At 40.2% G+C, this 11763-nt stretch overlaps 1 long non-coding RNA gene across 1 annotated transcript; it reads right to left on the reverse strand.

Annotated features, from left to right (window-relative positions):
* Positions 1–1831: 1831 nt before the first annotated feature.
* LOC144292761 (uncharacterized) lies at positions 1832–9611 on the reverse strand. The gene is made up of 3 exons (XR_013360098.1): positions 9484–9611; positions 9139–9283; positions 1832–6374 (listed from the first exon to the last, which is right to left on the reverse strand). It is a non-coding gene; the product is annotated as an uncharacterized LOC144292761 (long non-coding RNA).
* Positions 9612–11763: the final 2152 nt, after the last annotated feature.

The following is an 11763-nucleotide window of genomic DNA, read 5'->3' on the forward strand; positions in this document are numbered from 1 at the left end:
CTCTGCCTGTGACTCTGCCTCTCTCTGTCTCTCATGAAAAAAATAAATAAAAACTTAAAAAAAAAAAAACACCCATTTACCATGATCAAGTAGGATTTATTCCTGGGATGTAAGTGTGGCTCAGTATTTGAAAATCAATGTGAGGCATCACATCAACAAGAGAAAGGATAAAAATCATATGATCATTTCAATAGATGCAAAAAAAGCATTTGACAAAGTATAACATCCATTCATGATAAAAATCCACAACAAGGGAGGTTTAGAAGGACATAACTCAACATAATAAAGACCAGATACAAAAAGCCCAGGGCTAATGTCACCCTTAATGATGAAAAACTGAAAGCGTTTCCCCAAAGATCTGGAACAAGACAAGGATGTCCTTTCTCACCACTTTCATTCAGCATAGTACTGGAAGGCCTAGCCTCAGCAACAAGATAAGAAAAAGAAAAGCATCTAAATTGGCAAGGAAGAAGCAACACTTTCACTATTTGCAGATGGCATGATACCATATATAGAAAGCCCTAATGACCCCACCAAAAACCTACTAGAACTGACTCTCGCTTTTTGTGCATTTTTATTTTGTTGCATCCTGTTTTATAAGAAAGACAAAGACTTGTACTCTGAAAACAATAAAATACTGATGAAAGAAATTATAGGTGACACAAACAAATGGAAAGGTATTCCTTGCTCATGAATTGGGAGAGCAAATACTATTTAAATGTCCATACTACCCAAAACAATTGACAAATTTAATGCAATCTCTATCAAAATACCAATAGCATTTTTCTCAGAACTAGAACATTAAATCCTGAAATTTGTATGGAACCACAAAAGACCCCAAATAGCAAATAAATCTTGAAAAAGAAAAAAAACTGGAGGTATCACAGATTTCAAGATATACTACAAAGCTGTAGCAATCAAAACAATATGGTACTGGCACAAAAATAGACAACACAGATCAAGAGAACAGAATAGATAGCTTAGAAATAAACCCACGATCATTTCATCAACTAATCTTCAACAAAGGAGGCAAGAATATGCAATGGGAAAAAGACAGTCTCTTCAACAAATGGTATTGGGGAAACTGGACAGCCTACATGCAAAAGAATAAAACTGAGCCACTTTCTTATACCATCCACAAAAATTAAGTCAGAATGGATTAAAGACCTAAATGTGAGACCTGAAGCCATAAAAATCTCAGAAAAGACCATAGGCAGTCATGTCTCTGACATTAGCCATAACAACATTTTTCTAGATATGTCTTCTGAGGCAAGGGAAACAGAAGCAAAAATAAATTATTGGGACTACATGAGAATGAAAAGGTTCTGCACAGCAAAGGAAATCATTGACAAGACAAAAAGATGGCCTACGGAATGGCAGAAAATATTTGCAAATGATATATCCAGTAAGTGGTTACTATCTAAAATATATAAAGAACTTACACAACTCAACACCAAAAAGCCAAATAAACCAATTAAACAATGGGCAGGAACCATGAACCGACATTTCTCCAAAGAAGACATACAGATGGCCAACAGACACACGAAAAGATGCTCAAAATCACTAATCATCAGAGAAATGCAAATCAAAACCACAATGAGATATCACCTCACATCTGTCAGAAGAGCTAAAATCAAAAACACAAGAAACAGTAAGTGTTGGTGAAGAGATGGAGAAAAAAGATTCTTGTGCGCTGTTGGTGGCAATGCAAACTGGTAACAGCCATTGTGATAAACAGTATGGAGGTTCCTCAAAAAATTAAAAATAAAATTACCACATAATCCGGTAATTCCACTACTGGGTATTCACCCAAAGAATATAAAAACACGAATTTGAAAAGGTATATACACTTCTATATTTATTGCAGCATTATTTACAATAGCTGAAGTATAGGAGGAACCCAAATGTCCACTGATAGATGAATGGATACAGAAGATGTGGAGTATTACATAGATATTGGCATATTATTCAGCCATAAAAAGAACAAAATCTTTCCATTTGCAACAACATGAATAGATCTAGAGGGTAAACATCAATTGAGATAAGTCAGTCGGAGAAAGACAAATACCATACAATTTCACTCATATGTGGAAACAAAACAAATGAACAACAACAAAAAAGAGGCAAAAAAACAGACTTTCAAATATAGAGAACAAACTGGTGGTTGCCAGAGGGGAGGTGGGTGGGGGGTTGGGTGAAACAGATAAAAGGGATTAAGAGTACACTTATGATGAGCACTGAGTAATGTATAGAATTGCTGAATAACTATATTGTACATCTGAAACTAATATAGCACTGTACCTTAATTATACTGGAATTAATAATAATAATAAATTTTTAAAATATTAAAAAAATAAAAGGGCTTCAGGGAGAAAGCTCTTGGCCTATATTAATTACAAGATCATTTTATAGCTCATGGGTTTGAGAGCCTCTGGATTGTCTTAATGGCTAAATAATCACAGGCTCTTACTGTTTGCGAGGCATGAATTTCTCTGGAAATACACATTTCTTAAAAAAATAAGTTCTAATCTATTTCCATTTGCTTAACTCAAAGGTCAAGTAACCAAAGATTAATCATTCTTCAACATTATGAGCCAGTCTGAGAATTTCTTTTTCCTTTTTTTTTTTAAAGATTTATTTATTTATTTATCATAGACAGAGAGAGAGAGGGAACAGGAGGAGGGAGAGGCAGGCTCCATGCCGGAAGCCCGACACGGGACTCGATCCCAGGACTCCAGGATCGCGCGCTGGGCCAAAGGCAGGCACCAAACCGCTGAGCCACCCAGGGATCCCTGAATTTCTTTTTCCTAAAAATAGGTGGTGCTTTGCCCATCCCTCAGTCCTCAGTTGAACTTGGGTTCCGCCTTCATGTTCTATCACATGTTGTAAGGAGTAAAGGACTTTTAGAGACTAAGTTGTATTTTACTCAGTCTCTGCTGTCCAACCCAGCAGAAACAATGATTTTCTCTTCTTATTCTAGCGAGGGGGTGCACTTGTGCAAGGAGGTCACCTAACCACTTGTCTGGAGAGAATGGTCTGGAGTAAGACTATGACCAAGTTTCTCAAAGACTGAAAGAAACGTGAGCTTCGGAGTAAGGGTGACCTGTCTCAGAACCCTAGACCTCACTCACTAGGTGGGTAAGTCACCTCATCATTGCTGAGCCCCTGTCATAACCTCTACCCCTCCCAGGATGGGTGTGGGGATTAAATGACATGTGGTTTGCAAAGGAACCTTGCAACATGCATTGCCAACGGTCGGCACCAGCCTGTCTGCTTCTCCTTGCACAAGTTGCCTAATGAAGGAGCTATTAGTTAGAAAAGAGAATCTACTAAAATATTTAGAAATTCTTTCTACCCAGCACTGAGACAAGGAGTCAAAACTAAGAACGAAGTCCCCATTAGGGGACTCTAAGAATATGTTCAGTCTACTTTATGACCTCAGAGTACCCACTTTCTTATCCATCATTTCTCAGTAGGCTCTTTCTCAGACTAAGCTTGTTCTATATTTATGACACTAATTTTTGCTTCTTATTGCTTGGCCGAATCCCCTGAGCATAAAACAAATGGTTTGTCTCCAGTGGCTAGTGGCAGTGTGTAGATGAAAGTTGGGAATGGATGCGAGTGGGGGAGGAGAGACAGTGGATGCCTGACTTTGAAGGCTGGTGTGACGGATATTTGGCTAGTGCAGGAGTGTTGTGGATAGGAGAGAGGGGTTTTGTCATCCAGCTTCTAAGAATTCATCCTACAGGAAGACTTATCAAGGTATACAAAACTGTACAGTCAAGTACAGATTTAGGACACTATTGTTTGTAAAAATGAACATTGGAGACTACCTAATGTCTGTTACTGGGAGAGTGGTTACACACCTCACGGTGTGCACATCCTATAGAACATCACGTAGGGATCTGAAGGAACAAGGTGTAGTTACGTATGTTAACAGGAAAGCATAGTCTTAAGGTATTTTTCAGTAACATAAGCAATTTTCAGATCAGTTTGTACCGAATGATGAGAGAAAGGGAGAGGGAGAGAGAGAAGACAAGCTTGGCATTAAGAGTGGGTCATGATGGGGAAGGACTCTCGCTTTTTGTGCATTTTTATTTTGTTGCATCCTGTTTTATAAGAAGCATGGGTTGTTCTTCTAAAACACCCAAGTAAACAAACAAACAAACAAAAAACCCTCTTGGCTAAAGTATAAATGTATTACTCTTAAAGTTCAAAGAAGTTAAAAGAGTTGTCCCCTCCTCCACCTTGCCACACGCTCTTCATACTCACACATGATAATCATGGGACACAGGTTAGGGGGCGCTGGATTGGCAAGTGGGCATGAGCCATTCAGTTAAGATTCAATGGTTTCTTTTCAACAGAAGAGGAGTCGCTGGAATGGGGTCATTACTGGAGAGGCCACTTTCTCCTTCATCTCTTTTGGAATCACTTAGAATAGACCAATCAATGTATAAATCATTTTCTCTAAACTGGGGACACAATCTTTTCAAAACAGAGCTCATGGCTCTCTTGTTAGGAAAATGCTAGGCCTGCCCTTCACTTGTAGCCTCCTGTGTCACAGCCAGCACATAAAATAGTGTCCTTACCTGCAGCGCTGTGGGACAGTGGTCCTGACCGCAGATTATGTCTGGTAGGCATGTGAGCAGAGACCCACCTGAGACCTCACTCAAAGCCCCAACATGCGCAATCTGGATGGAGACAGGACACTTGAAGTCTGGCTTCTCAGATTCTTTAGAATAAAGCACAGCATAATTTTCAGATTTCTCTTCACACGACCAGGCTAACAATCTGAAGGTCTGGAAAATGACATGCTCATCTCTCTCCTTCTAAGATGTTTGTTCTTTTAAATAAATAAAAAGGGGGAAATATAGGATATATGTGAAGAATATGTGTATGTGTTAGAGCTGTCGTACTGTAGTTACAGCAACACTGACAATTCCACAGTGACATATTTTCTAGGTATCCTTGTGGCTTTACATCCAAAGGCATTAAACTTCAGCAAGTTTCATACATAGTTGACTTGCATAGTATAGCATGATTTGCAAACATCACTTAATGATGTGTCGGGTGAAGTGCCCAGGCCTCATCAATTCTACCTCACAGTTGCTCTAGAATCTGTCCCATGGCCACTATTCTTCAATTTATCCAGACTCTTCTTATGACTACTTTTCCGATCTCCACTTTCTCCATTTTATGACCTCTTTTTATCTTGCTGACCAATTGATATTCCTAAAACACAGTGTTGAGCATGCCACTGTGTGTTAAAACATTTTCAGCAGGACTCAGTAAGCCTTAGCAGTCTACACCCCTTAGCTTGGCTTTCCAGGTCCCAAAGAACTTGAGAGAAACCTAGTTTTCCAGACATCCTCCAGTAACTTCCAGAGATCCTAAGTTCCAGGCAAACTGAATTGTCCCTGGATTCCCCACGCGGTACCCTACTTCTACCTGGGATTACCTGCTAATGTGGTTATAACTTGAAATTTCCTCAGACCTCACCAGCCTGAGGATGAATAGGAGGCACATTAGCATCAGTACCCCAATTTCACTAGCTTCTCAGACACAGGAAGTCCAAGCCCTTACCAACTTTTCTTTCAAATATTTTGAGAATTCCAGTAGAGTGTCCCCATATATTGAAATGATATCTGAGTTGACAGCCAGGCACGCTGCTACTCCACCCTGCTAGGTGTCAGGGAAGCTGTCTGTGTTTCTGGTGGTGCCAGTGGCTTTCACCATGTCCTCCTGCCAGTGCATCTTAAGCCCTCCTGAGGCCAAGGTTGACCTTGGCAGAGTGAGGAAGAAGGACTCTCTCCCCTTTAGGTTCCAGTCTGTTGATGGCATGTTAAAGCAGTGTTGTCTGGGCTCTAGTGTGTTAAGAATACACAGAAAGAATAATCTTTTATTTTGCAGTACTGTTGGAATTAAATTTGCACTCCAAATCTGCATCACAGCTCCCAGGGTGCATTTAGAATCACTTCTCTTTGGTAATTTAGGTTTTGTTCTGGATCCCGAAGTTGATGCCTGGATTTTCTTCTTGTAGGATGGGTTGTTCTGTAGTAGGTTGTATTGTTTCTTGCTACCAGTTTAGTAGACTTGTCCAGGAAACTCTTATTTCCTTTTTTTTGGCTGATGTTTGATAGTGCACTTTAAGTTCTTAATAGGAGACATTTTGGCCTTCAGGCAGGGAGACTTTCTTTGGCCTTCCCCATTACTTCATCAGACATATCCACACACCCTACCTCCTACAGATGGACTCTGCTGAGGCAGATTTCATGTTTACAAAAGAACAAACAATGTGATAGCATTTACGTGAAGGTCAAAAATATGTAGACTTTGTTCTCCAAATATTTATAGAACATTTGTGTTTGGCTGACCTATAAAGGCAGGCAAGAGGGAGAGAGGAAAGTGTCAGGGAGGGATACATAAAAGACATTACCTATATTAGTAATGTTTAATTTTTTAGGCTGAGTGGTGTGTCCATGGTGTTTGATTTTATTATTACTTATAATAGACGTATACTCATTACATATATATGAATTACATCACATCCAAAATTTTAAATATGAAATGTGTCATAATTAGAAGTTTTTTTCCGATTTAAGAAAACACAGTTTTCTTAATTTTATTTATTTATTCATGAGAGACACAGAGAGAGAGAGAGGGGGGCAGAGGGAGAAGCAGGCTCCATGCAGGAAGCCTGACATGGGACTCGATCCCAGGTCTCCAGGATCACTCTCCAGGCTGAAGGCGGCACCAAACTGCTGAGCCACTGGGGCTGCCCAAAAACACGTAAGTATTGATTTGTACTTTGCTCTGCTTTCTGAAACCTTTGCTTTTTAGTGCTCTTCCTCTTTATTGTTTATTGTAATCTTCAAGTTCTGGAGAGTCCTTTTCATATTTGCCTTCTTTTTCTTATCTTAGGGGCTGTCCTGTGTTCCTTTTTGGTTTTTACCTCTGCTCCCTTCATGACTGCTAGCTTCTTTAGCTCTTGTAAATTTGTCTTTCACCTCCCAGGCTTATACTGCCAGTAGTCAGCAACTGAGCTCCTTTTGCCTCTTTTTGTTTTCAGGAATGGTTTTCTGTGTACATTGCAGATGCACTGTCTATTAGACCAGACCTTTGGGTTTTCTATTTCCTTTTTTTTTGGCTGATGTTTGATAAAGATGCACTTTTAGATATTTTATTTTATTTTATTTTATTTTTATTTTATGGACACTCTGTAAACTTTTTTGGGAATTGCAGTTAGGGCAGATTTTTAAGAGGTGCCAACACTGTGATGAATGGAGATAGACCCTAAGAAAAATGCTTTCTTAACAGTTTCTCCTTGGGAAGTTTCTGCTGCCCCTACTTCCAGTAAAGAACACTTAGTGTAAACATCTGCAGGATACCATACAGCCATTAAAAATTATCATGTGAGTTATTATTTATTGATATGGAAAGATGTGCATGATATATTAATAAATGAAAAGGTATATAGTATGCATATATGCACAATATTTATACATAATGTATATATTATATGATTTTATTTTTATTTAAAGCCTTCTATATCTAAGAACATATATATGCATAGATAAAACTAGAAGGACAAGGATCCCTGGGTGGCTCAGCGGTTTGGCGCCTGCCTTCGGCCCAGGGCATGGTCCTGAGGTCCCAGGATGGAGTTCCACATCGGGCTCCCTGCATGGAGCCTGCTTCTCCCTCTGCCTCTCTCTCTCTCTCTCTCTCTCTCTCTGTGTGTCTCTCATGAATAAATAAGATCTTTAAAAAAAACTAGAAGGACATACACAATATTGGTTTTATCTAATTGATAAAAAATATTAACAGTGGTTATCTTGGAATGGTAGGATTTGGGATATTTTTGGTTAAGTTTATATGATTTTCTCTGTTTTCTAAAGCACTTGAAATAAGCATATGTGGCTTTTATAAAAGCTAGCAAATTGGGGTGCCTGGTTGGCATAGTCAGTTAAGTACCTGCCTTTGGTTCAGGTCATGATCCCAGGATTCTGAGATTGAGCCCCAGGTCAGGCTCTTTGCTCAGTGGGGAGCCTGCTTCTCCCTCTCCCTCTGCCTGCTGCTACCCCTGCTTGTGCTCTCCCTCTGTCAAATAAATAAACAAGAATTTTTTTTTTTAAACCAGCAAATTAATTTCCATTTTGATTAAAAAAAAGTTTTTGGTGAGATTAAGAAATTTCTCCTCAAAAGATTTCAGAGTTTTTTTTGGGAGAAAAAAAAATCTGCAAGTATACTTATCTGGAAGTATCCCTTACCTTTTAGCATTTAGCATAACATATTAGCAGATTTTAAAGTAAAAAAAAAATGGGAGAAATCCACACAGTATCTCACTGCACACATATTAAAAATCACAGTAAATTATAAATACGGGCCATATCGCTGTGGTGGTGAGGATAGGTCCTCCCCTAAGATAAAAGCATTGGGGAGAGTGGGATAGACACAGAGTGTCACAGGGTGGACTGCAGAGAGGAAATGCAGCTTCCTAGGGTTGCTTAGTTCCATCTAAGGAAATGGAGGTGTGTGAGTTTCTCCAGGGTATCCAGTGGAGTGCCCTCAAGGCAGAGGAAAAAGCAATCTCAGTAGTTTTTCTTAGGACATGAGTATGCTTTTGATTCCACTGTCCCCACCTTGAATTCTAAGACACAGGTCAGCAGTGACAGTTGTAACCACTATGGTGGCAGGATGCCAGTCTCTTCTGGTTTGCCTGGCACTTTACCATTTTAGCACTGAAAAGTCCTATATCCCTGGAAGCCCCTCAGTCTCAGACAAAATTGAATGTTGGTCTTCCTTATATGATGGGCACATCAGCAGGGGCCAGGAGAGGTACTTGGCTGAGCAGTAAAAGATTGTTGAAGGCCATGCCTATCAAACAAGAGGAGGTGGCAGTTACCCTGGTGACTGCGATAGGGTCTACTAGAAGCAATGCCAAGATATGGCCCTGCTGTTGGCAGCAGGGATCTGAGTTGTAAGAGAAGAGCTGTGTTGACAGCTCCAGCAGGAAGGGAGGGGTTTCCAGTTGTCCACTGTTGTGATAATGAGGAAACCAAAGGCGTTGGGATGGAGGTGCAGGACCAGCAGGGGTGGCAAGGATCCAAGAACTGCACTGACAAAGACCACACTTACCATTCTCTTCAGTCGCCCTGCCCCCACATCAGAACTAGGAAACATGAGCGGGTTCTTTTTCAGACTTCATCCAGTTTTGGGGACGAGAGTCACCTTTAGCTCATTTACACATCAGTACTTAATCATTCTTGTTCACATTCCTCAGCTTAAAAAAAAAAAAAAAAAAAAAAAAAAACAGTGCTTAAATAAAGTCAAGTATTTCTTAACTCACCAGGCAAGGGAACATAGATCACAAAGGAAATTTACTGAGTGGTTTTGCCAAGGGGAAAAAGTCCAGAGTTGTTCACTGCTCCAAATCAAGGACTGAAAACTAACACTTGGATAGGAAAGGACAAGTCCACAAACCTGTGTGCTGGTTAAACAGGACCTGCAGTCCATTGGTCAAGAAATACTTCGAAGTTCGATTCCCTGAGGTCAGGCATGCCTGGGGTGCTCAGGGTTTACAGTCCTAACCAGTTGCAGCTGCTAAGAACCAGTTATGATGAAACACAATGTTTTCCTCTGCGGTCTCCTAGGCAAGTGCTGCTCTAAGTAGGAAGTTTTCTAAGTGGAAAGGTCTCTTGTAGCCAGACTTTGCTTCCTCCACCTCTCTATTTTGATCCCTGCATCAGCCACTATTCCCTGGACTTCGCTGGAGCAAATTCCATCTTTTTATTCCGGACAAATAGAACTTTCCTTAACGTTTTCAAGTTGAGTTTTGATCACTGTTTATTTACCCACATTTTCTTTCTTCCCCTCTCCCTCCCTTCCTTCCTTTATTTTTTCTCTGATGAGGGCAGACGATTTACTCTCCATCAACTCAACCTTATCTCTTTAGTTCCTCCAAAGCCTTCCTTTGCAGCCAGGTTCCCACAGCTACATTTGTCCTCAGTCCAACTGTGTGGCTTGGGCTCTCAGGGAGGCACTAGCTTTGACCCCCAGGTCATCTTTCTTTTAGATCCACAAGAGCATTAAATAATAGCACATCTGCATTTAATTATGATTCAGGCTTCCTGGCCCCACGACCACAAATTTCTAATGCTTTGGAGGGAAGGAGTGTTTGCTATAGTTATTGGCTGTAGTGACATTGTATTCGATCTACCTTTCATTTCCTAGATGTAGTCATGAATACATAGAAAGAGTGGCTAAAATGGTTTGGAGTGGAGTGTTTGGATGATCTGACATGGTTTATTTATTTTTTTTATTTTTTTAAAGATTTATTTATTTATTCGTGATAGACATAGAGAGAGAGAGAGAGAGAGAGAGAGAGAAAGGCAGAGACACAGGAGGAGGGAGAAGCAGGTTCCATGCCGGGAGCCTGACGTGGGACTGGATCCCGGGACTCCAGGATCACACCCTGGGCCAAAGGCAGACGCTAAACCGCTGAGCCACCCAGGGATCCCCTCTGACATGGTTTAGATGGGGTTCCTCACATGGCTGCACATGCAATACTTTGTTTTTTTAGTTTCTTTCTTTACAAATATGCTTCCCACCTTGATCCCCTCCCCCTTTTCCCTTAAACACTGGTATAGAACTGTAACTTTGACTTTGGTTTCACAATTTATGTGGCTGATTTCATAGACTGTTGTGTTTCAGGTTATATCTCTGACAGTTATAAATACTTATTTTTTTTTTCACTTTAGAGCATAGGGCTTTCGTATTGGTAGTTTGGAAGGGACAAAAAGTAATAACAACAGAATTCATTATAAGGAGGACATATACTTTTCTTAGTACAAACCACATACCTCCTCTGTCCCTAGCCCAGTGCAATGCTTCTGTCCATAGTTGATGTTGAATTCCCCATCCACGCAGCCTGTGGTTAGCCACTGCTAGACATTTCTTTCAAATGTGATGCTCCCTGTGGAATTCACTGTGGCATGAAGAGGAGCCTTGGTGACTGACATTTTTGGCACCTTTTGCTTGCTGTGGGCTTCAGGTGCCTTAACCCCTTTCCAATATCATGATATTTTCCTTTGCTCAAGATTTACTTTATGGTTGATTTTTACTATGGACACCTGGACATCAGAAGTTAGACTGTTTAAGGAATGCATGTTGTCATAAGTAGGGTGAGTCTCCCACACTTAAGACATCAGGGTTTGTATCATCAGGGTTCCTGTTAATGGGATAGTATGCAGAAAAATCTCTAAACCTGACAGTGTGATCGATCACATAGCAATACAGGTCATATTCTTTTTTTTTTTTTTTAACGATTTTATTTATTTATTCATGAGAGACACAGAGAGAGAGAGGCAGAGACACAGGCAGAGGGAGAAGCAGGCTCCATACAGGGAGCCCGATGTGGGACTCGATCTGGGGTCTCCAGGATCATACCCCAGGCCACAGGCGGCGCCAAACTGCTGCACCACCGGGGCTGCCCAATACAGGTCATATTCTAAACACTACCAAAGGGGCCCATAATATCAGGACCTGTTTTGAAGATAATAGGTGATATTTACTAAACTAATCAACTAATTATACAGTAATGAAGGGTAACAAACAAATGCTCATTGGCAAGTAATTCCTTCCTTATCTCAGGATAATAATACAAGGTTAGCTTATCATACTTTTGGTCAGATGACCTCAGGTTTAAGTATTAATACATTATATCATAATATATATAAGAATTAAGAAAATCATATGGTCATT

The sequence above is a fragment of the Canis aureus genome, chromosome 21 (assembly GCF_053574225.1).
Source record: "Canis aureus isolate CA01 chromosome 21, VMU_Caureus_v.1.0, whole genome shotgun sequence".
Classification (NCBI taxonomy): domain Eukaryota; kingdom Metazoa; phylum Chordata; class Mammalia; order Carnivora; family Canidae; genus Canis; species Canis aureus.